The sequence below is a fragment of the Limulus polyphemus genome, unplaced genomic scaffold, assembly GCF_000517525.1.
Source record: "Limulus polyphemus unplaced genomic scaffold, Limulus_polyphemus-2.1.2 Scaffold637, whole genome shotgun sequence".
Lineage (NCBI taxonomy): Eukaryota > Metazoa > Arthropoda > Merostomata > Xiphosura > Limulidae > Limulus > Limulus polyphemus.
Window position 1 is genome coordinate 373,099 of NW_013666247.1, and position 24,858 is coordinate 397,956.

At 32.6% G+C, this 24,858-nt stretch overlaps 1 protein-coding gene across 5 annotated transcripts in view; it reads left to right on the forward strand.

The window, feature by feature from the left end:
• Nucleotides 1-24,858, forward strand: part of LOC106459614 (leucine-rich repeat-containing protein 24-like) — a 160,391-nt gene that overhangs the window by 85,061 nt on the left and 50,472 nt on the right. For 3 of the 5 annotated variants that reach the window (XM_022386138.1, XM_022386140.1, XM_022386139.1), the window contains one exon: nt 14,756-14,843. The exons of 1 other annotated variant lie outside the window; for it this stretch is intronic. The gene's annotated coding sequence lies outside the window, so the exon portion shown is untranslated. Of the gene's footprint in view, nt 1-6,889; nt 6,918-14,755; nt 14,844-24,858 lie in introns of those variants that run through there. One more of the 5 variants, XM_022386142.1, reaches the window with a different exon arrangement.

The window sequence follows — 24,858 nt, forward strand, 5'->3', positions numbered from 1 at the left end:
ATGTACATTTCTAAATATAAATTTAATTTAAACAAACATCGATATTAAATACACCCGTCACAATAGTAGTAATGTTCAGAATCTACAATTTTTAGAATGGGAAAAAATATTTCTAATCGAGTTACTCTTTCACCTAAATTATTGCGACAAGTACGATAATCGCGATAATTATATAACGATAATATCGCGGGCACAACTTTCATTATCAACCACCATTAGTAGCTAATACAGTTTTGATTCTCATTATAAGCTAACTAAACAGAAACTTTTTTTTTTTCCTAGAAGTTCTTCTCGACATCAATTCTAGTTTTAAATAATCCTCATTTCACTATTCTGAATAAAAGCTAGACAGCATTTGGATCGACCTGTGTAAATCCTCAAGCAAATATAAGTGGATATAAATAAGAAAAATGTGCTTAATTCAACACATATAAGATTCTTAAGTGCAATGTAATACGGAAAAAGTTTAAAATATAAGTTATTTAATAAATTATTTCATGAAGCATATTCATTAATTTATTTCTGTATGAGTCCGATATTACATGTAGGAGTGACACACATACATATATGTATATGCATTAGACTTATAGAGAATTGAACTCAGCTGGGATAACTGTACGAAATTGTTATTCATCGATACAGTAAGTACTGGCCTACTATCATGGTAATTTGATTTTAATCCTAAGTAAGCTTAAGTCTGAAGACTTATAACGCTAAAACTCGGGTATTGATACCCGAACACAGAGACCATTGTGTAGATTGGTACTTAAAAACAAACAAACAAACAAACACGGGCCCAGCATGGTCAGCTACGTAGGGCGTTTGACTCGCAATCTGAAGGTCGCGGATTCGAATTTCTGTTCCGACAAACAGCTGTGGGGGCGTTTTAATGTGACGGTCAATCCCACTATTCGTTGGTTAAAGAGTAGCCCAAGAGTTGGCGGTGTATGGTGATGTTCTTTCACTGCTAAATTAGAGACGGCTAGAGAAGCTAACCCTCGTGTAACTTTGCGCGAAATTCAAAACAAACAATCAAACTTTTTAGAATTATAATATCTAGTTAGGTGTCCATATTATTGATCAGTTCAATCACGATCTATATATGTAATCATCCATATGTTCTTTGGTAAGTACGATTAAAACAAATAACTTTTTGCTATCTTTTTAGAATTAGTACATCCAGAACAGTATGGATTGCTTTTAGATCAGAAAGTAACAAAATGCTGAAATATATTGTTCACATAGATAACGACTGCCCATTATATTCTTCTTTTTATTCTGGATTTTAATTTGCAAATAAAAGAACGTTACATGATAACTAAATATTAATCGAAAAATTGTAGATATGAGTTTGGTTTCAAACTGACCTCTAACTAACGCTGTATTGTTGTCAAATAAATAACACTGTATTAACATTAGCTAAACGAAATAAGAAATAAACCACAGTTTTGAAACATGATATTAGCAAAAAGACTAAGAAACTAGTTTCAACACTTTCATATGTTCTCTTCAGTCTTCTGTGTAGGATTGAAGGTGCCGAAACTAGTTTCGTGCAAATATTTTTATTCCAAAAGTGCAGTGTACTTTTTGTACATCCATGACTTGTTTTATATATATATTAATAGTTAATCAATACTTTGTGAAATGTGTATTTTGATAATATTATTATGTCCACCCTGAAAGCTAAGAAAATATTGCAGATACAGTAGAAGGCGTAAAGCCTCAATATTGAAAGATTTCTACATACACAATTGAATGAAATTAGTGAAAGCATTATCAGTATAAAATATTACAGTGAATATTTTTTAAAATCCTAAAATTATCAACGTAAAATTTGCAATGAATTATAGGCTCATATAAACATCAGGAAAAAGCGTGAAAAATGAGAAAAGAAAAATTCTGAGAGACTGGTTACCATGTATTATGAGTGAAACAAATATAAAATGTTTCTTTATAAAGATTTTAACAGCGAAAATATTTGATATTTTATCTATACATCATCACCAAAAATTCATTTAAAGTGCATACAAGGACATCTTGCTATCCAATTTAATTTTCTACAACATCATACACTATTTTCTGTAATATTTACTGGAACATTTATTTTACTGTTAAATACATTTATATTAATGTGTTTTTAAAGGCGTTTCTCAGTACACGCTTTTATAATGATAATAGTTAACGTATAAACGGATGTTATTTATACAACTAATGTGTTGTCTAGTATTGTATTACGTGTTGAATCGTGTCTAAATGAAAATGTGTAATAAAACATTAAGGATATTTAAAGTTTCCAACAGCAGAGACATTCGAGTGTGTTTGCTATCTCCCTGGAGGCCAAGGTGAATACTTTAACATATAGAAAACACTCTACCCAGATGGCATTTCATTACTTATACAAAATAAACATTATAATAAAATATTTATCATAAATCTTCCCTGAAGGAAACTTGAATTATTTCACTTTGTAAGAATTTTAAATTTGAATATCTTCATTCAACGTGTCACAAGGCGGCAGAAAACATGTAAGAAAAGTTTTCGTAGTATTAAAACGTTCTCATGTTGAAACAATATAGAAATGATAACTATAAAAGCTTTTAAAATGATTAACACCATACAGAAGCAACAAATCTTACTTGTTAGTTAAAATCCTGAACTTTAATATTTTTGTAACAGATAAAAAATATTTACATGAAAGTTTTCGAAAGTAACGAGGATTCTAGCAAAATTTCTAGTTTAGTAGCCTCAAAAACAGCAAAAGGTAGCATCTTTGTACTCTCATTTAGTTGTTCTATGATAGTAGCACCAGTTTCATGAAGGTACCGATAATTGGCTTTATTCACTGGATTCAAATTGCAATGAGAATTATGTGAAAACGTTAATATTTTCTTATTTAAATCTAGTATTTAAAATGCATTGTTTGAACCAAAAAATATTGTTTCATAGACTCATGGCCAATTTTAGCTAACATACCCGTTCAAAGCATAGGGATACAGGGAAGCCATGCAGAACCGAACTCTGAATCCCTCCCCTCACCCCCATGTCAACAACAGGTTTTCCATCAGTGTGACTTTGAACTTTGATAAAGATCAATAGAATAGTACAGGAAACACACAGGGGTCCATGAGGAGCTGAGGTGTGATATATGAGAGACAGATCGGAACACCGACTTCCCTATGTCACTTTCCATGGTGCATGTTATCAGGGTGTCTCCGAAATTTGGTAGAGATCAATAGAATAACAGGAAGTCAGATCCGTTTGACGACCTCCCTATGGGGCCGAAGGCTAGATACCAAGTTTGGTGTGGTAGGCGGACACACTGACAGAAAGTGACCCGCATGGATGTACGTGGGTGCTTAGACTCGAATATCTGCCCTCTAAGACACCAAGGACTTAAGGGAGCTCATGAAGTTTGGTTGAAATTGTTCAAAAAGTATGCGTGAAAAGTGAACATACAAGTTCACAGACAATGTTTTTGCTTTATGTATATAGTTAAGTGTGTGTGTGTGTGTACGCGCGCATTACAAGTTACCTTATATATTGTGTATTTTTGTGGCCACCATTATGTCAGAGAAGTTTTTGAAAGCTTGCTGAGCGTATTCGTGAACGTTTAACTTCATCGTGGGACAAATCTGCAGCTTTCTACTTCAACAGAACTGATAATAACACAAACATTTTTACTTAATTGCTTTGAAAGGCGAGCTTAAGAACAAGATGCAGATAATTGCTATTGGTATTAATGAACGTTTCAATTTCTTATAAACATATTCCTTAGTGTATTCTACATCAAGCCTTGTCCTAGTTTCCATACATTTAATACATTTTGTTTGTATATTCGTTTCAATAAATCATCTTTATGAATTCTTAAAACTAAAACCTTATTTCTTCATATACTTGTTACTTTTGTCAGTTTCTGTAAGTCATAAGCTTTCTGTTAATTTACCTTAATATAATATTTTTATTTTTCTATACATGTTGCCAAAACGCTAATATAACCGATAATATCAGTAAAAAATACTGTTTAAGCGCCAGCCAGAACTATTGGAAACCAATAGGTCTAAAATAATATTGTAAAAAATGAAGTTCACTACAATTAACTTGAGTTTTATGTCAATAAAGAATACTGCTCTACGAAAAATTAAGAAAGCGCTTATCATACACCTTTAACCACGTATAAACCAATATTCTGAATGAACCCTTTATGTTTTTTAAGAATGGAAGCAGTCTCACAATATGGTTTACCCTTGATGGTTGTTTTATTACCATTAAATATGTTTGTCACTCACCCAATTTGTTGGTGTGAACGTGCTTTGTAGTAACTGTGAGAAAAACCTATACATTGGATATGTGAAGTGAAGAAATAGTGTCATTGGCCACTGTTCAGTTCTTCACATTATATCATTATGGTATAGGCCCAGTTTATCTCTCTTTGGTTAACTTGTATTCAGGGTTACTGATGAGGAGTGGAATTCTCCGAAACTAGTATAACCCAATAAGATACGTTGATCAAGTTTTAGACTGAACTGGACCTCCCTTGAACTTAAACTTCGTGATTTAATAATCTTCAGAATACCAACTTTATTCATTATGTTTGTCATTCTCAATTAATATATATATTAAACTAAAAATATCCCTGTTTGTTTGTATGCTTGCTTGCTTGTTTGTCCGCCGCGTTCATTGCGCAGGTCACTCTTCCCTCACGTGAAGGCGCACAAAACCACAATTTTTCGTTGATACAAACAAACAAAATAAAGAAATATATATACATTCTGAATATTTGCCTACATTTATATATATATATACCTAATGCTATGCAATACATTAATTGTTTTGGTTTGTATATAGATGTGTGAATACCTATATACATCGTTTAACTCGTGCATTTCATTAATCACAACTATACGTATACTTGTAGGAGCTGTGTCAAGATCGACCCATACATGGCATGTTACAATTCGAAACATTTCCAGTTTCTAGTGAATGTTATGTAGTGTAGACAGAATGAAATATATATATTTGTCGGGAAAGCCTTCAGAAGGAAAGTTGGTGTTGGTAGTAGCCTCAGTCCTCTTAAGCTGGTGAGCTATCTAACCGACTGGGCTCTACCCAATCAGAAGTTCAATCAACCAACTAACAGGACTGATATCCAGGTTTTGCATATTTCCATACTGGATTGACTGAATATGTTGCCAGTTAGATTGATGCGGTAGGCTTAATTTATCTTTCTCTTCTATCTGTCATTCATATCTTATTATTTTTGTATTATTCCAATTTATTCAATGAGTTTCATTCTTCTATGTATGTATGATGGGCTGTTACAGATATATCTGTATTACCGCGTTTTGTGTATGTATTATATTTCTAATTTCTAACTTTAGTTGATCGTTTTGTTTCTCCATTGCATTGTAATCAACATTCACGGAGAATGCTGTAACTGGTGTTTTTCTTTTTAATCGGGTTTTTGGGTAGTTTGGTGTATATTAACTGCAATTGTAATGTGTTGTGGCTTCTGAGTACTATTCTGAATTTATGTTGTTTATATGTCCTCTGTATATTTTCAGAGAGAGATCTCTCAGTATAACAAAAGGGAATATAGTTGTGTATCTGTAGTTTTCTTCTTATCTATTCTCGTTGTTTATCTCCTTTCTTTTCTTTTATTTAAAGTGTTCCTGGTATCTGTTGTTAAAGAGAGTTATAATGATGTGGTTTGTGTCCATCTTTTTAGCTTTTTCATTGTTACAAATCTTGTTCGTTCTGAAATTAAGTAGTCTAGGACACTTTTCTTTGCACTATTGGAGCGGCTTAATTTATAGTGGAGGTATTTACTCGTACCTGTAAGCTCCTGTGTTATATGTATTGTGTATTGGTATATGCATCACGTCAAGGAATGAGTGTCTGTTATCTGTTTCTGTTTCCATTGTAATTGTATCGCGTGAAGTTATCTGTCCAGGTAGTTCGCGAATTCTTCAGTCTTGTTTGTAGTGTGTTGCCATATTACGAAGGTATCATCAACATATCAGAGCCAAATCTTGGAGCACAGAGCGACTATTTTGTGGGTTTTAACTTCTAAGTGTTCCATGTGAGGGTTACTGAGTAGTGGTGATTGTGATAGGGGTGAGCCCATAACTAGACCTTCTTGCTAGTACTTATTTTTTCGTTGGAAGTAAGTAGTGTTGTCACGCATAATGTTCTGAATTTTAGTATTGAGGATATTGTTAGTTGGGTGCGTTCCTTAAGAGTTGCCCCCCTAGTGGCCCAGCGGTATGTCTGTGGACTTACAACGCTAGAATCCGGGTTTCGATACCCGTGGTGGGCAGAGCACAGATAGACCTTTGTGTAGCTTTGTGCTTAACTACAAACAAATAAGCAAACCTTGAGAGTTCTGTCATTTTCAAGGTGTTAGCGGAGAATTTGTAGTATTTTAGATAGTTAGTTGGGGAAGGTGGGATAAGATGGCTACCTTAACTTTAAATGTGGTTTTAATCAATTAAAATGAGTGTCATTTAAAAAACAGATATTTTAGATGAACCCTGTTTTATTAAAAGATGACATTTCTAGTTTTGCAGTTTGGAGCTATTTCACCTATAAAATTGAATGAAATGGACTCCCAAGAGGAAGTAAATTTGCCATCACCTTACATATAAAAACTGTAATTTCAAATAAGTGCTACATTTCACAACTGCTCATAAACCACATAAATTGTCATATAAACGCTCCCGACAGATATCGATAAGATTTTGTACAAGTTTGCGCATTATCTAGAACAATGGTACAAATGAACTAGTGTGGGGCAATGACGTAAGTTGCGGTCGAAGCCTATGGCAGAAATGCAAGTCATTAGTGGGGTGTTAGATAGCCCTGCGATAAGGGCTCTTTAAGCTGCTCTTAGTAAAGCAATCGCACATTGTAAAGAATCAGTAAGTATTTTTTATGGTATATTCCTCATTATTTGAGATCAACAAAGTAAAATTCCCTGAAATAAGAACTTTGTAACTTCAAAATAATCAAGTGATTACCTTAAATCAAAGTTGTTCAAAATCAAAAAGTTGAAGTCACACTTTGGTCATTCACGTTATACACGGGTCACTCAACAATAGTTACATATAAATCACTCTAGATGACAGCACCTCATGATTTTTCCAACGAAGACCGTTTTACCTCACTTTTCTCAACGTTAATGAAGAGAATGGATAAGTCAGAAATTATAGTTGTGACTTGTCAGATTATCATGGTTGCTCTTATAGTCTCTACAAAATGGGCTGAATTTTTAACACGTGAGGATATTTTACTTGTTAATGGTGATATTATATTTATAAGACATCTAGCAAAGAGGTGGCATGATAAATCTTTGCAGTTAAAAATGGGTCGGAGAGGAAGCCTTGATTGTCAATTTTAAGTAAACCATATATGGGGGTGCTGCTGTCGCATTGTATTTGTTATTTGATTGTTTCTATTCGAAGTTCTTTCTGGTGTTTCTTGAAGAGTTAGTTATTTTCTTCTCTGTGTTAGTGGCTAGTTATATTTTATCTTCGTGTAGTGGCCATTTTGGGCTAAAGTTTGAAATTGATAATGTGTTTCTCTTTGTCTTTGATTACAATAGCATTCCTTTACTTGCCGGCAGAATTGTTGTAATGTTGTCTTCAAGTTTCTGAAAGCAAGTTTTTGACAGAGTAGTATCATACTGCTGTTTAAATTTCTTGGTTTTCTTTAACTGGTGACTTTATTGTAATTTATAAAGTTATTCTTCTGGTTCGTAATACTGATTTATCTATCATAGCCTATCCTGCCAGAGAAGAAGATCATATGAAAAATTGGAATAATACTAAATTAATATGATATGAAGGATACGCGAGGGGAAAAAAAGGATAAAACAAACCTTCTACATGACCTAACTGAAAACATAGTTAATCTAGCACAAAAGTCAGCAAAACCTGGATACCTCCCCTCCCCTTAAAAACTATCCAAATAGTTAGTCGGGTTGTGGTGATCTGGTGAATTTCTGGCCTTAAACAAATGAATAAATTCGTCACTGTTATGGTTTTGAACCAATTTCAAATAATACAAGACCGATTAATTGTTTCATTGGTATTATCTCCAAAGAGATTTTTACCTGTCAGGGTAGAAATAATTAGAAAGTTCAGGTACACTCTGTATATTATTCATTATTTATTACCTCTAGCTCGATGGAGATTGTCGGATTTGATCTTCACAAGTGTTAAATGAATCTGCCTATTAGAACACAGTCTGATGTATGTTGCATCTTATAAGCCTTTACAATTGTTGTTTTTGTTTATTTTAGAGTTAGTCACCAATGATTTACGGTTACAATTTTTACTAGTGATACACATGTTCCCTTTGATTTTCGCTATTCATAGATTGTGTTGGAAAAAATTCTTTAATCAGCTGTTCATAAAAACGGTCTTTGATAACAACGCTTCTGCTAGACGAGCGCCTTTGAAAAAGCGTTCCATGCTTTCTGCAGCTATATTGCAGTCTTACAACTAACTCGACACATTACATAATCACATATGCAACTAAATAGAGTGTGCATATTTGCGTGCATGGCATGTCCTGATATAGCCAGTCAGTGTATCTAAAATAACTAAAACAAACTAATTTGGAACAATTAAACAAAAATGCATACAATGATATAAATTATAAAATTATATGTGTAGATTTAATGAAATATTTTCTATGCAACTCTGACATAATTGGTTGAGAGGGTTGCTGTCCATCTTTCAGTTGATTTTAATATCTTACAAATAAATTCAGCTAATAAAACATTATTTAGTTTTCTATATATAAAACTCAAAATATATCTGTTTGTTTGCTCGCTTGTTTGTCCGCCGTGTTCACTGCGTAGGTCACACTTCCCTCACGAGAAGGTGGCAAAACGACAATTTTTCGTTGATATACGCGCCTATATTCTACCAGCCGTACAAGTAATTTTATCGTTAACGTATACATTACACGAATAATGTTTGCCTCCCCCCCCCCCCAAGTGGCACGGCGGTATATCTGCGGACTTACAACGCTAAAAACCGGGTTTCGATACCTGTGGTGGGCAGAACACAGATAGTCCATTGTGTAGCTTTGTGCTTAATTCCAAACAAACTAATACATCATATATTTAGCCTCACACACAAAAGAAATGTACGCAGAATTATACTGTTGCATGTGAAAAGCAAACAGTAGGCCTAGCCTATAAAATAAAATTACGCTGTCTACCATAAAATAGACAACGTGGAAAGAGTATGGCTTACATTATAATATTTATTGTGTTGTTGTTGTTTGTTATTAAGCACAAAGCTACACAAAGGGCTATCTGTGCTCTGCCCACCACGAGTATCGAATCCCGGTTTCTAGCAGTATAAGTCCACAGACATACCACTGTGCCACTGGAGGGCATATTTATTGTGTAAAATGAGATTAAAGTCAAGTCAGGGTATGAAATATTATTTGAAGTATTACTGCTTATACTATACTGAATAGTTATTAATATCTTTAATATCAATATTATTATTTGAAATGTACAGTAAGGTTGTAATTTAATATTGGAGTAAATATACTAAGGAGAAGGTTGGATAATCTATGATAGAAATCAAGGTTGGTTTAATATCTTATTTCTATTTTTATGGGTGTTTTAGGGATAACTATCATACCCACAACCGGTCATAGACGGTGAGTGATAGTGGGATCTGGGACGTTGTGGGTTCTAGCACTCAGATCCTAATCCCCTTTTTTCGGTTACATCCTGACTAGCTCTGCATCTGTTGTTTGGGAGCTATAACCGCAGACATTTTCACTTTTGTACAAATGGTATAATATTACATTGTTATATTAGAACTATGTTGTCACGTACATCTTCATGTACAATAAATAAATTGTAGGTTATATTATATTTCTACCTTTTTCATTATAGATAGTATATAGATATTTCAAGAAGACTAAGTTTTTGTTTATCCATTTCTTATAAATGAAATTGTATATTTTTCTTTGTTCTTGTGTTGTGGCTTAAAGATAGCACAAAAACAAGACCCTCCATAACCCTCCATTTTATTGATATCACAAAAAATAAACAACATAAAATACGACATATCCGAGTTCTATTGTTGTTGTTTTCTTGTTTTGTTTTGATTTTATAAGTGACAAGAGAAACGACTTCTCAATCTACTAAGTAATTCAAAAGATAATATATCATATTATGAAATATAACTTTTAGGGTCTGATATGTAACTAAAATTTATTACAATAAATTCGTAATGGTAATCAAAGTTGCGTGAATGCAAATTTTTTTTGGGGGTACATCTTATATTATATAATGCCTGTAATATTTAACCCAGTAATCATATGATTTGTAGTATTGTATTAGATACCAATTATTTCATACGAATTATAATAATAGTGCAGAATAAGTTAATGCAACATAAGTAACATATTTTTTATTTTAAATCATAGAAGTAAGCTCTGGATGACAGTTTACAGTAAAAAAAATATAGCTTTAACTTTCAGGCTTCAGTGAAAAAAAATACAAAAACACAGCATATATCAGTTTTTCTTATATTTTTAACAGCATGTGTTTGCATAAGCAAAGTGTCATTTTGCTCATACTCAGTCATCCGTCAAACTGGGACAGAGCTGGCACAATTCTTCAACAAAAGTTATGTTATAGGTCTCTTTTGAAAAGCTGAAGAAAAATATATTTAAAAGATTTCGTTCTGCATTTATAGGTCTGTAATACCGATATACTCTTAAAATTTCTCATTCTGCACGCTTGTCTTCGTTATGCTTATCAACCGAAAAATCCTTCATTTTGTCTGAGCTTTTAAGAGTAAAATCTTTTAATGCGTGACTAACTCGATACCTTCATGGACGACATTTTACTTAGACAAAGAATTCTTATGTTACCATTACAAAAGAGAACCGTGAAATTCTGTATGGAAGAAAGGACGGATGTATTTGCTTTCAACCATGAAGATAAAATGCATTACTCTATGTACCTTCTGTATAGCATTCGTTTCAAAAATATTTGGCACAACTTTAAAATCATCTGTAAAGCTAGAAATCCTAGTTTTAAATTATTAGCATGTTGTTGTTATTTGAATATTTATCTTCGATATATCGAAATGTACTCAATAAAATAACATTGTAGTAAAATTTTATTATAATTTGTTTTTATTTATTAAAAGAAACTAGCACAGTCTGACGAACATTTTGCCCCCCCAGTGGCACAGCGGTATGTCTGCGGACTTACAACGCTAGAAACCGGGTTTCGATACCCGTGGTGGACAGAGCACAGGTAGCCCATTGTGTAGCTTTGTGCTTTACCTAAAAAAAGGTTATGTACTCTTTTACATTTCTTCGCGTAATAAGGTATAATACTCATAAAATATTTACTGTATTTTAGCAAAATATTGTTAGTTTATGCTTAGTTTTTGAAAAGTCTGAAACAAGTTAATGAATATTCCAGCTGAAGCAGTTTACGTTCTCTTTCGCATGCCTGCGCTTATTAAGCCAATTATATGCGTAAAATATATTAAGTTATATTACTTTCTTTATTATTATATGAACTAAGATTCCAATTTTGTTTAGTCGCAGAAAGCGAAATAAAACTAAAGGTATCGATAAATCGATAAAATCTGACTGATGAAATTAGTGCATAAATATTCTGTTAACATGGCCATTAAGCTTAAGGAAAGTGGTGAATTTTTTGCAATATTGCAATTGCAAAATGCAAATCCTTAAAATTTATAGAGTTTAACCAGCTTTCTGATACGGAACTAACAATGTTATGATTAGGTTGGAGTTTCAGAATATATATATAGTTCTATTATTCTAATTTTTTTATATAAAAAAAGGTTTATTGTGACGGTTATATTATTCTTCCGAAAAAAATATGTTTTGCGAACATAAAAACGGCTTATTATATTCATCAGTAAATATTTTTTCATTTAAATATCATGATTTATAAAAGAAAATAAGTTATATTACTCGTATGTGCTTATTCAATTCAGTTTTAATAACCAAACTTATGATGTCTATGTACATGACTCTTGGGTAGATATAGATTACCAACAGACTGACGTGGTATGGCTTTATCGAATACAACTGCACGGTCTGTTTTTTGTTGTTTTTTTTCGGAAATCCGCGAAATGCTACACAAGGGATATCTATTTTTGTGACAGCCGATCATAATTCTGGCCCGATAGATGTCGACTCTTGATTATTTTAATCGAACAGTGGGATTTGACCGTCACTCTTATAACACACCCAGAGCGTGTCTTTGCGGCAATGGAACGCGAACGACGGACCCTCGGATTCTCAATCCAGAACGCTAACCAAGCTCAGCCCACATCTGTACTGACAAAGAGAGTATTTATATCAGAAGTCTGACAATGAAGATAATGAATTAGAAGAGATGTTAGATTTATAGACACACAGCACGAACTTGAAAACAAATTATCATATCTATATTACATTGGTTTAAAATGAAAACACTTGCTACTTCTTACTGTCAACCATTTTTTGTTTTACTTTTCTTTAAGCAAATTAATGAACATATAAAATAAGGTTACACTTATAGCCTGCTGTATATAGACGAGACGTATATACATATTGTTAGGGAATTGTAAATAAAATTCGTATATGACTGAATTAAAGTAGTTTACTTAAACAGTCATTTTATAAAAAATTTTTGGAAATTTATCTTTAATTTCACTAAAGGATTTATATACTTTTATTTTGTTTTATTGTCACCGTGTTTTTGTGAATACAAACTTTACTTCTATATTAGCAGAAAAGTAATTGAAACTGCCGAAGGCTCTAAGTAGACATAGAATAGAGATTGACTTTCTTTTAGGTTTTGTAAGTTGTCATAATTTTTTATTCTTAGTTTAATCTCAATGCGGCGATTTCCATTTTCTCACTTATACTTCCTAAAAGATCTTAAAACTATTCGTACCCCAGTGGGGAAACGTTAACTTTACGGACATACAATTCTAAACTCCGTAAATAATCTATTGTGTATCTTTGGAATAAAACAAACTAAAAACATGGCTTAAAACTATTCATTTGGTTATCAAACTACAGGGTGTCCCAGAAGTCTGGATCTTAATTTATTTGTTATTCAAATAGCATGCCATTAACAGCCATACACATATCAATTCTTGGTATACTGTGCCATTAAGGGTATTTTCTTTCCTGAAATATGTACGACTGTCATTACAAATGTGTTTGTCTAACTTTAATAATATAATGTCTATTTTCTCTATGGATCCAAACTTACCTAAAAATCATAAAAGTGTTACAAATATATTATTATTTTTAAACATAATTTAGGTATCAAGCAACAGAGGTCATTGTGAAGTTATTGCACGTCTTGCTTGATTAACCCTTGCCCGGAATGTTAGTCGGGGATGAGGTTAACTCCCATTTCCCCAACATTACACTAGCAGGATGATTCCTACACTTGAATCGATACCACTGTCGATAACAAAATTACAAACTTGAAGTCAGTAATAATACTACTGCTATTATTGATATTCAATAGTTTGCGTGGAGTGCTTGGACTTGGTAAGGAGTACAGTTGAACACGTCCTTGGGTTTATCGTCGCATCAGCACGAGTTTAGTATAAAGATGTAATTTTAGTTTTGCTACTGTTTGGCAATATTTATAAAACAAGTTCGTAAAGGAGTTCATCAACATGTTTTAACTCACAAAAACTACATAAGAAAAATAATTTGATTTGTAACTACACTTCTTGCTGCTACTTTTGCAGAAAAATGGCAAAAATGGAACTTTTAAAGTTCGAGCTCAAATGACTCACAAAAACCACAAGAACAGTAAGAACAATAACGAAATTTTCAATGTAATTAATTTACAATTGATTATTGCATTTGTAATAGTGTGTTGGTTCACATCTTGCAATAGTCACAGTTATAATTCTTTCACTAAAATCTTCGTAAATAACAAACTTGTCATATTGCCCTATTCCTCCTTCAGATCACGTGCCAATTCAGTAATGGATCGTGTTGTGTCGACTCTGGTCTCCAGGCAGCGTTCCAAGACATACTAGGGTTGTTCGATTCGATATAAGTCAAGAAGACTCTTGACTTGCCACTGCCGATTTTGGTTGTTTTTGTCTTCGACAATTTCCCATATGGCATTACAGTATGGCAAGGCGAGTTATCATGCAAGTAGACGTAAGAACCATCAACGTAGTATTTCATCAAAGCTGATAATGTAGCATTGCCCAATATAAGGACACAGTTCATATCATGAAAACCAGCTAAAACCATTAAGCTTTCTCCACTACCTTTCTCCGTTGGTAGAACACTGTCATAATGCGTAGCGTTTGGCCGGTTGACGCCAAACTCAGCATCGTCGATTGGATGCAAACAACGTGTAAACGCGATTTATCGCTTCACATGGCGCGTTTCTACTGTTATATACATCAATCTCGACGTTCCAGGGACCACTTCAGTCGACGCTTAGCATTCAGGCTTCTAATCCATGTCCTGTGAGCAGTAATTTTTCCAAAAAAACCTTGCTCGTGCAGTTCCCGTCGGATTGTGGATGTGCTGGCTTCAGTTCCAGTTCATTTGTTTACTTCTTAGGAAATTAAATTTGATGTCAGACATGCACTTGCTCTACACCATGTTTTAAACTTTTTTTTTGACTCGATCTATCAATGATTTTGGCCTGACTGTCCTACTTTCAACACTGTCATGATCTGTTGTCTTCCATTTCCTATAGGGACGTTTGACTTGGGAAGGCTCAGTTTGACGGAAATGACGTGAGCACTCATACTACCGCCGCATGCAATAATCATTCCACGTTTAAGGTCAGTCAGTTCTTTACCTGTGATATTTTGATTAGAACTAAGATTATTTGTCTGATGCACACATTTATAAAGCACGTGTTATCTTACAATATGGATAAAATGTACAAGTGAAGGTTGGGATTACTGATTTCAAATTCAAGTGTGCTGTCCCTATGTATACTTTTCATAATATAGAATATTTTAAAACATCATAGTAAATTGTGTATTGTAACATTACTAAACACATTCAATTATCTGATATTAGGTAACATTTCTTATATATGGTGAACTATTTCCTTTTACAATCTACAAAACTGTAAAATGGATAAAGCTGGAAGGAAAGAGAGCTTTAATAATTATTTTCGAATAAAATGGTATAAAGAACGGAGTAAAATCACTACTCATGTATATACATAAATATATATATAGGCATACATTTAGGATGTGTTTTTCTTGACGTTAGATATTTTAACTCTATTTAATTAAACAGAATCGAATCTTACAGTAGTTCCTAAACATTCAGTAAATTAAGATTAAATATGGTGTTGTTTTAAACTCGCAGGCTTAAAAGAATACCGTTCACTTTCATACATTTTCATTTTCGACGGTATTAACACAGTTAAAATGCAAACAAAAATTAAAAAAAAAACTGTTGATGTGGAACTATCAATCTATAATTTAAACACTAGAAAATAAAGAGCATAATTAAAACTTAAATATGGGCATGATGCTGAATACTTTGGCTGTAAGGGTTTACAAATAATTTGAAAAATACTTGATATTCATGTTAATTAAACTATAAAACAACTCTGTTTCAGTTAGCTTATCGTTGTTACTAAATTAAACATAGTAATAGTATAAAGATAACTTTAACTAGGCACAGTCATTCCATAAACAATCATGAATCGATGTTTTGCCCACTCCAATGAGCAATTAAAACTGAGTATAACTTAACAACATTCATTCAAATAAAATGTAGCGATAGTAGTGTCTGCTGTCGTCTGAGTACTATAAATAGTATCCAGATGTTTAAAGAGAATATTCTTCCCGTGGAATACGGAAACGTAAAACTACTTAGCAATATCTGTAGAAAAAAGTACTATACAAAAAATGGATAGACGTATATTTAGAGGATATGCTTACAATCTTAAGAGAATAAACATTTTGTGTATACATAGTATATATGTGTGTGTAAATAAGTCGCATATAAGCAAAAATAAATATAAGTCTTTCATGATGCTCATCTGAAATAAAATGTGATTGTTTCTATTTCAGTAAAATATGTTCATTTCTTAACCAGCTTGAATACAACATAATCGAATATGAAAAACTAAACCTCGGCGTTAGTTTTACAAAATTCTACATTAGCCATTTTTGCGTTCCCACGAGAATAAAAAAGGGCACAGCAATGTGATTCTATCGGTTCAAAGGTCTTATTTCCTGCTTACTTGTGTCTTTGGTCATCAGTCACTTTTCAATGCCGTCACCTTTCCTAAAGCTAATGATCACGTATTCTGAAGGTAATTACCTCTAATCAAACTTTCGTCCTGAGCTATTCTATCATCTTATACACCCTCTTACTGTCAACATGAATCGACCACCAGCAATTGAACGGATATCCCTGGGGGTCAGTTCTAGTAATTGGTGGCTCGATTGCATTTTGTGATTGAAGTTAGGAAAAACAAAACTTCACAATTTCTACCCTTGTTTCCTTCGTTATACTATGTTTTTGTTTTTGCATACATCCTCTAAAACAAATATATATCTGTCTTGAGTGGATCAGTACTCAAATACATATATTGTCATGTATTCAACAGCGGTTGTGAAATAATCATAGCATTTTTAGGTACTCTGTTCTTTTTCTTTCTTTTTAACCCTCAGAATTACAAAAATGAAATCCCTAACCTACCTTGTGCATGTTAAAATCAATAATACTGATAGTAGTATTCGAACAAGTGGTCTATCAAACGAAAAACAGTACCGTTTACCAAATATGAAACGATTAGTTTGACTTTCCTCAAACGAAATACAAGTCGTCTGACTTTATATTTAGTAATTAGTATGATTGAATTAAACGAATCACTATAATATGCAAGTCATTTTGAGTAGGAATCTAAAACGGCAAAGCTATTTAAAAAATACTATTCACGGTTTTGAGTTGGTGTATACATATACTAAAAGATTAAACTTATAAATGGTTGACATGCAATATTGGAGTTTTCAGAATATAATAGATATGTCCAAATCGTTACATTTTGATGAAGATTGGTTGTTCACTCTACCAAGAAACATTATGCTGTACACTTGTCCAAAGTAATTTCATATATCGGTATAAATTATATAAAATATTTCTCTAAGATAGCTGTCAAACTAAAATAACATTTAGTTAAGGTAAATATTGAAAGAAGAAAGTAACCAGTTAAATGTTTCTAGTGTTTTTGGAAATGAGTAAAATACCCCTTCATCTACTGAAAATATGAAATTCTGGGTTTAGACTTTTTTCTAATTTGCACATTCATATTTTTCATAGTACCTCTTAGCAAGTCATTGTGTATGGGAAAATATCAAGGTTATTTCCAGTCCAACCTAAAACGGAAAAAAAATAATAACATCATCAATGACCTGCTTTTATATAACTGGAGATTATCTCAACTTTTATATATAGTACTTCGGACATTATTGCAACAGCTCCCTCATCAAACAGACACTACTGGTGAAAGTGTGTTAACTTCAAACATGCGGGGGTACTAAGTATGTGTAAATATAGTAGGGAAATTGTATGTTTAAGTATTTCTAATACACATAATTTATAACTAACAATGAATCATTCACATTATGACATGCTTTTTAGCGAATAAGTGTCAATTGCTATAATTACGTCTTAGCATGTTAGCCATCCGTTCTCATGTTACCATGCTGGTCAAATAAAGTGCAGTAAAATGTACTTTTTCGTTGTAGTATGTTTGTATCAAGAGATAAGCATTATAAGTCTAAATAATTTTAAAATACAACAATACAGTACTAAACTAACGAAGTTCCAATGTTATAACCATTCCATTTATCAAATTTTAAATTCAAAATGAATTGAAAAGCACTTTTTATACATGCATGCACGATGGAATTACACTGTTATAAAAGCACTTTTTATACATCCATGCACGATGGAATTACACTGTTATAAAAGCACTTTTTATACATGCATGCACGATGGAATTACACTGTTATAAAAGCACTTTTTATACATGCATGCACGATGGAATTACACTGTTATAAAAGAAAAATTAATCGTAACATCGTTCTCGAGATTCTTAAAGGTAGACCATGATACTTGTATCTTATGTAAATTACTATAATTTTACTCACTTAACTAACATCATGCTATTTGATAACATAAATAAAAATAGACTAGTTTTTCACTTTGTTTGAGTGTAATCAATTTAAAGAGCGCTGGCACATGATTTCAGGGAATTCCCTAAAAGATACCACGAATCCTCAAAGCTGTAGTTCCTATTTATAAAGAATGTAAACATGAGCTAATTAGCAAACATTATGTGTTAAACTAAACTAAGTGTGGTTGAGAGTTTACTGTGTATGAGTTTTATATCTAGAGAATTGATCTTATTTGGTATTTTAACTATATTACGTTTAATCAATCACCTCAAACATAGAGGGTTTTACAACCACTTTTTTTGCTCAGTAATTTAGCAAAACATTAAGAGTGAACCGTTCTATACTTAAAAGTGATCAAAATCACGCTTGATTGGTTTTTTTCTTTCAATAGTAGTTTCACAGAATATTGTGTCAGTTGTCACTTTGAAAATTGCTACAGTATTTAAAGTGCTTCAGTTTGTTTATGAGCCATAGCTAGGCCTCAAAGAAATTTAATTGCTTCGGTCACGTGAAGAGCCGATGAATAGAAGTTGTCAAATCACAGCAGGCTATGGCAAAGTGTCTCAACAGTCATCAGCAGAATTTGGAACCGCTGCTGAGCCAGTGGTAGTTGTAATAAGAAAAAGTATAGTTTTATTTAACCAAAAGGACTTTAAACTGTCCATTACACTTAAATATCTATTTAGTGTTTTTTTTAGTACTCCACCAAGTTTTTGTTGTTGTTTTTCGGTTGATTATAATCCGCTGCTAAGCCAGTGGTAGTTGTAATAAGAAAAAGTATAGTTTTATTTAACCAAAAGGACTTTAAACTGTCCATTACACTTAAATATCTATTTAGTGTTTTTTTTGTACTCCACCAAGTTTTGGTTGTTGTTTTTCGGTTGATTATAATCCTTTGAAAAAAAATCATAGTCCATATATTAGTTGACATAAACACAAATCAGTAAAAAGAAAATTTAATAAGAAGTCGTATTAATACATCCCCCGTGGCTGATGCCTTATAATGTTAAAAACCGGAATTCGTTACCCATGTGGGCACAACAAAGCTAGCCCACTGTGTAGCTTTGAACATAAAAACAAACAAACAAAATCATATCAATACAATTAGTAAAATAAGTCACCATCCTATTAAAGAAAACCGTGTGACTTTACAAAAACTATTTGTTATTTAGCTTCGTTCTTGTTAACTTATGACACCTCCTTGCATAAGTTTTCTGGAAAATGAGTTAGTAAATCGTTCTAAAATAAAATATTCTTGTGAGGCTAAATAAGAAAAGATACACTTTCAATATAGTTTTAATGTCAGACATAAACTCACTGTAATGGTTTCCAAGACAGCAAACAGCTAATAAAATATGCATATACAGATATTACTTTCACAGCTATGCATACACTCGCGCTAATAATTTTAAATATTCCTGTATGAATTTTACTATTATTCCTTTCCTTGAACTCCGTCATAATCATGCAAATGATTCAAACTTAAATTTTGTATAAGATAATATTTTGCATGCTTTTACAAATAATTATACGAAATAAACCTTTCGTTTTCAGTAACACATTTAATCTAACAGTAACGCTCACTCTTTCATTTAACAACTGAAAAGATTGGACAAGAGAAAGACGCGTGCTCCATTGGGACGAAAATAGTCGCTACATTGTAACAATCAGCATTTGCAGAGCTCGCAATATTGACTTACTTCTTGACTTAACCAGAAATCTTCTAGACTGCTGTTTCTCATCAAGTACATCTAAGGTCATCGTCGTTTAATTTCGTTGCCACTTTTTCCTACTTTTACTCTATTTTGTTTCTCCTGTGCTAACTAATAACCAAGAAACCTGTGTGCTGTCACGCGCCGAGTGCTTGGTGTGCTTCTTTCCGGTAGCCTACACATAGTTGGCTAGCTGAGAAGTGAAGCGTGATCGGGCAAAAGAGAACTTCAGAGGAAGTTTAGTCATCAAGAAATTCCAAAGTCAGCGCGATCTGAGGCTTTCGCATCACACACCACTAGTCACTATACTGTATCTTCTGTGTTCTAGTCAATGAATAATTTTCTCTCTTATCTTTAAACTTTCATTCAGCCTAATACCAAACGTCAATAGTTTTTAAAATTGGGAATTGCTGTACGAAAAGAAGATAAAGCTAATGTTTTAGGCAAGAAAAATGCATGCATAAATTTTATTGTTTACTGATGGTCTTTGTTCAAAGACGGATACAGTCAACTTATATTTTCTGTTTAAATGTTACGTAAAAAGGTTGATGTGTTTACTGTACTTTAAGTAAAAATTAGTTATTCGTGTAATGATTCCTAAATCTTTTTCTCCATGATTATCGTTTTTAGTTGTCATTGTGGTTTTATAGTTTGTAAAATAGAATGAGAACACAGTTTTTGTATGCTATTTTCTACTTCTTTATACCTTAAATTCTTGACTCAAACTTATATATATATAAGAAGATATAAGGGGTTCTGGCAGTTTTTCGAGCAATGGATGAATCAGTGTGTTTGCTGACATAGCTATAGAAGAATATCTAAGTTTTCTCTTTTGGAAGATGGTATGAACTCTTTCAAAATAGGATTACAGTATTTTTAGAAATGTCGTTAATGGATTGGTCTCTCTCTACCATAATACATTTTCCATCTTTTAAGTGATGGAATAGTTAATATATTTTGATCTTATTGTTGTTGTTGTTTATGATATTTCTCCTCATTAACTGTCCGTGAAATAGAGGTTTACTATCAGAAGGTTGGAGAACGTGTGCAACCACATACCAAACAATTTTAATAAAGTATTTAGTGAAACACAATGGACTATTTGTGCTGTGTCCACCTGTGATCCACAGGGAGCTATATATTTAGAGAGACACAGAAATGGAAAGTCAATACAGCAACTAACGTAGCGTACCTATAGATATTTAAATAATATTTAATATAAGGGAAACGTTTATACTGCAGTTGTGATTCACATATCTTCAGAATTTTGTGGCGAGTTTCTGAAAACAACCATAGCTTTGGAAATCTTAACTTTTAAAGTTAAAGAAAGGTTTAAGGATCGTACACAATGTCACAGGTCAAACTCACGTATAAAACATATATAATATTTTATATGGATATTAAATTTATGTCACATATCCTAGGAATATTTCTTCATATTTCAGGACTGGCTTCTATTGTGGATAGGATGTGTTTTTTATGTAAAATATTCCAGCGCTAAGAATAACAGGTAATTCAAAGAGAAATGAAAACATTAAAGTTCGTGCAATAAACAATATTTTATTTATGTCACCACAGTGAAACACTTTTTTTCTGTTGTTTCTTTTTCTTCCGAACGCTTTTCAATCGATCGCCATTCCTTCATTTCTCGGCGGATTGACTCGAAAGTCAGTAGGTTTATTCTTTGGCCCAATACGCCTATGCATATTTTTCTTTTTTTAATTAGGCTTTTTTAACGATTTTATGGGGTCAAAAGTCAATTGAGTTCCTGAGCGGTCATATTTACAGCAATCACGATGAAAATGGGAAAAAATAAAAATTTTAATGCCCCCAAACATTGGCTTACAAAAATGTTGGATTTTTAGGGGGGTCAGATTTCACAAAAAGGCATAATTTGGGGAGAGTTTTGGTCAATTACTCAGCCATATATTGACCGCTTTAGATGAGATTTGGTACAAAAATACTTTTCCCACACAGCGACAAACAAAAATGGTGGACTTGACCATCTATATAGATAAACGTCAATATGGTGTTGTATTGTTCCGTATACGTTTCCATATTTCTTGATCAATCAGCACCAAACTTGAAACAGTGATACAGGATAATATGAAGAAGGTCATGGAATAGTGGGGTGGGTGGGTGCCCCTCTTTAATTTATTGTCTAACATCGGAAACACTATCCGTGTTGTATATCCCTCAGCATTAGAATGAATTATGTAACCATTTTTTCCACTTTTGATGTTTATTATGTTAATAAAAAACAACAAACAGAACAACAATTTCCCATCCTTTGTTACAAACGAGTTTTTATTTCATCCGTTCAACGGATGGGTATTACAGCTACTTTTTAATAATTATTAGGAAGTTAAGGTGCCACAAAAAATATATTTTTAGAAATTTTTTACAATTACTCCGCGTTATTTCGGCCAGTTTACATGGGATTTAGTACAAAGATACAAAGTCCCATAAACATACTTACAAAAACGTAGGATATGCCCATTTTTGGTCATTTTAAGGAATTAAAATTATTAAATAAACTCGTAATTTTAAAGGTTTTGAATCAGTTTTCCTTAGCCATATTTTGCCCAATTTATGTGGGATTTAGTACAAAGATACTCTATGCAGGTCCGAAACAAAGATATAGACAATTTTTGTCTTTTGCTCGATTTTTCAGTGAGGAAAGCAAAATTTGAGGTTTTCGTGAACTATTTATGTGTATATTAATCAATTTACATAAAATTTGGTACAAAGATACCTCTTGCAGGTCCAAAGCAATGATATAGAGTTAGTTCTAAGGAAATGCATTTTTTTCTAATCTTATGAGTCGCATTTATTTACGGTGATCAAAGAATATAATAAATATTTTTACCATTTCCAAGGATAGTGAATTGTGCAAATAATGGATCCTTTAAATATAGGTTTCAATAAATAATTATATTGTTTTTCAGAATATTATTAAAAATCCCTAATAAGTAACATGTAGTTGTTTTTGTTTTTTACGAGTAACACATCGATGGCTCCAAAAACAAACCTAATGGAGGAAAATATATGTTTTGTGAACTTTACAGCTTTTATCAGCATGCCATACATATGTACATACAAACAAAATAACCAACCACTTGTAATACCTATCCTATAGGTGGAGCATTAAGATAGTGAAGTAATAAATACTACAAGAAATGTTTATGATAGTGTGGGAACTGGTTCAAAGTGCACTTTCGATAGCTTGCCAACAGAAGTAGTTATCCACCGAGGCACTTTAGTGCTACATGTTTATCGAATCATAATACAATAAGATAAAACCATAACGTAAATGTTTAAGTTCACGAAGCATAAGTTATCTTTCTGGTTTTGGAATTATTTTGCAGTATCTAAACAGTTAAATGACCTGACTTGACTACTCACGTATGAGGCTAAATACGTAGAGTTCTGAGCGAACCTGGTGGCCGTGCGGGGCGTCTCAGTGACTGTGAGGTTAGACTTAAGTGGATTAAAACCTATTTCACAATAATTGATACCCAACAGACATCTCCACTGCAAAAGACACTTTGAGCCGAATGATTTGATCGAAAATAGAAAATCGATTAATTAATCTGGTGTCAGACACCAGATCTTGTGACGCTTTCAAGACCTGGGTGCCGGGGGCAAATATTGAAACTCAACATGGTGACGGCACCAGTACTCTAAGTGTTTATAAACAAATGAAGAAAGTCACACACAGCTTTTTAACACATAAACACTGCTGTTTGAGATGGGCCTCTGAGGGATGACAGATCCATTTCCAAAATCCCTTTCCACTTACAACGTATAGTACGATCTTACGCATAAATTGATGTTGTCTGTACTTCCTACTCCTAATTTCATTGTTGCATTTTTGCATAGTTTAATGAATTACAAAAAAAACTACCCCACCACACACACACGTTACCCCTTTTAATTAAATGGATAATGCAAATGTTTTTGCGGTTAACTAGTACGAAAGAAAAACAAAAGAATTAACAATAGTTCGACTGGTACATCATGTTTATTTTATCTAAAATTGATTTTAAACTAGATGTTTAGCAGGAACTCTGACAAACTCATGGTATATGAGAGATTACTACTATTAAATCTAGGGAGCTTAAGTCGTTGACAAGTTACAACAAAGTTTAATGAAATATAGCAAGATTATATTCGAAACGGGTATTAATCCGTTTTAAAGCTGTTTCGAAAAATTAATAAATAATTTAAAGTTAATATTTTAATTTTCACTCATAATTATGTGCAGTGACGTACTTCAGTATCAACTTCTAACCTTAAAAAATCTGACAGAACATATTTCCCTGCCCGTTATTGAGCCTTCTTTATTATACAGAAGTCGGTTTCTTTTGACACCACCTCGTATAGACGAAATGATTTATCTGTAAGAGCTTTAGGTTTTATAGGCTTAGTTATCTCTAAATCTGTTAATAACAGGAATTTCTTTTCTTAAAATTGCATTTGAGCTTGAGTGGTAAACCATTAAAAATATTAAATGCACATAGAAAACATAAGAAGAAAGATTATAAGAGTAAACTTCATACACTTTATAAGATGATTTGCTCACATGAGGGAGAGTTAACTAAAATAGGCTATACTTAAAATTTGGAAGATTCGTTGATAATTGCATTTAATTTAAATATCAATATTTTCATTTTACATAGAACACACACGAGTAGTGCTTATTGTATCTAAAACATTTACTTCACTCAAACCTATTTCTAACTTTATTATAAGCACATTGAAATTCAATGTTTGAGATAATATTTTAGTATTTCTGAAATATGTTTTGTTTGTTTATGACAAAGCTATTAAGGCTATCTGCTACTTTTCCTAATTTGGAAATGCCGACAATACCTAAACAGTTAAGTGACCTGACTTGACTACTAACTCTTGGTCTACTCTTTTACCAACGA